Here is a 2,500-nt window from a genome sequence, read left to right as displayed (position 1 = left end):
CAATAATTTGAGACCTCCTTCTTCATCTTTTGGTTTCGGAAAAGATATAAAGTTTGAAAATATGGAGGCAGGCAAACAGACATATAACCTTTCATATATAAGCTTTATTAACATTACTCTACTTACATTTAATTTTCTACTTTTAAATGCCAATAAAAATGTCGGATATACAATGGGATATATCTGTATGTATGTGTATTCATATAAATCGTATTATATCTATCTATCTATCTATCTATCTATATCTCTCTCTGTCTCTCTCTGTCTCTCTCTCTGTCTCTCTCTCTCTCTCTCTCTCTCTCTATATATATATATATATATATATATATATATATATATATAGACAGAGTTCTACATGGATCGTGGAATTTCATTCACTAGCAAAAAATCTAGCTAATTTGCATATTCTTTTAAACTTTCATTTACATTAATTCCGTATTAGTGTGTTTCTGTTTTCTTATGGGATGATCATCTTTAGTTAACTATTATGTGTAATTATATTCATGCAGATATTCTACATGATTTATACTTGCATAATATTTGCGTAAAAAGGTCAAAGGAAACAGAAAACCTCTTTCTATATACTTTTATTTATACGTATTAATATTTGTTTAAAAAATGCCTACCAAACTCCTCTGTCATAGTTTGGCCTACAGACATGAAACTTAATATATAAAGGAATTCAAACTCATACGAAACTTCATATTAGGGTTTTATCCATGGACAATCGGTGGAAAAAACTTGAAAATTAAAAAAAATGGAATTTCCCAGGAAAAATAGGACGATTGTTAATCAAATATGCATGCATAACGTAATAGCTATTTGTTAATATTTTAAATGTTAGCCTTGCAGCAAACATGTTTTCATAGCTCAGGCATTAACGCATAAGGAAAAAGTAAATCGTAAGCTAAGCGTGTTAGATTCGAATCGAGATGGCGCATGAGCATTTTTTTTTTAAAATCTTTTTAAATTATCATATATATATATTGGGTCCAATATAATATGCTAAATACGAAATCTGCTTTAACCAAAATATAATATTTAAGCCTATTTTACGACCGGGCAATGCCGGGTGACCTGCTAGTAGTATGGAGTCGTGATATCAAAAGAAAAAAAAAAGTATTTGGGCGCCATCAGCTAGAATCGCAACTGAAAGCGACTATGTAGCATTCAAAGCTGGTGACGTTACCACATTATCAACGTTACACGCATAGAAACTGATTAAAAAATAAAAATTAAAAATTAAACAGGATAACTATACAAAATGCGTAACGATTTTTTCAATTTTGACCAATTAAAAACTATTTTAACCGTCTAAAGTCCCATAAATGAACGGTCAATAAAAAAAACAACAAAAACAATAATAATAATAATAATAATAATAATAATAATAATAATAATAATAATAATAATAATTTGAGCACTTGCCCAGCCCTGCGACTTTCAATTTCAGAAGAGATAGTTTGAAAATATGGAGACCGACAGACAGACAGACAGACAGACAGACAAACATAGAGCCTTTTAAATACTACACTCACACACACACACACACACACACACACACACACACATATATATATATAGTATTTACTATTAGAGAACTCAATCTATCTATAAAATGTGTGTGTATGTGTGTGTGTGTGGTGTGTGTGTATGTGTGTGTAGTATATGTACGACATAATCGCGTTGACACACCAGTTCTCGTCGTCAGATCACCGAAGTTAAGCAACGTTGAGACTGGTTAATACCAATTCTAGGCATTGTATGTGCTTTCCGCATATCTTGGCATTGTTTCCAGTTGTCCTGAACCTCTACTTGCCACTAGTATTAAACAATGTCAACTCAGGTGGGGTGTGCTTGAAGATTGCGCAAGTCTTGCCACAAAAATCTCAAGCGCAGGCACCCTTACAGTGGGTATCTATAGTCTGTCAAGACCGAAGGGAGCCATTTTTTCTATATAGATAATGTATATATATATAAATTATATTATATTAAATACAATACACACACACACACACACCCATACATATATATATATATATATATATATATATATATATATATATATATATATATATATTAATCAACTTGCCTCCCTACGTGGGAAAACTTTGACACAAGGTCGGTTTTTAATGTGAGGGAAAACCAGCTTCTCAGAAAGGAGCACTCTGATCTGTAAAAAAATTTAAAAGATAACCATTTATCAGTCATGTAGGATTTCTCCTCCACTAACCGAGACCAAAAAAGTGAAGTTAAAAAAGTCAAGTGCAGCATCAAACAGATACCACACTTTCATCGTTTCCAGGAACCTTTTTGTTTTCTGTTTTTTTTTTTTTTTGGTTTACAAATACCCCCGTCCTATTTGTTTAAATCTCAAAATGTTCAAGAGCTACGAAGACGGGCTTTGTACCATTAAAACGAGCAATATTGTACGCTAGAGAGCAAAGTTTTCTATATTGTCACCAGCAATTGTAATGCACTTTTTTCAAGAATTTAATGA

At 31.8% G+C, this 2,500-nt stretch overlaps 1 long non-coding RNA gene across 3 annotated transcripts in view; it reads right to left on the bottom strand.

Moving 5' to 3' along the window:
* LOC145259861 (uncharacterized) overlaps positions 1-2,500 on the bottom strand; it is a 203,501-nt gene that overhangs the window by 190,547 nt on the left and 10,454 nt on the right. The window lies entirely within an intron of this gene.

This window comes from Euprymna scolopes, chromosome 35, assembly GCF_053919585.1.
Source record: "Euprymna scolopes isolate OS-2025 chromosome 35, ASM5391958v1, whole genome shotgun sequence".
Lineage (NCBI taxonomy): Eukaryota > Metazoa > Mollusca > Cephalopoda > Sepiida > Sepiolidae > Euprymna > Euprymna scolopes.
Note: the sequence above shows the minus strand (reverse complement) of the source record. Positions and strands in the feature narration are given on the sequence as shown.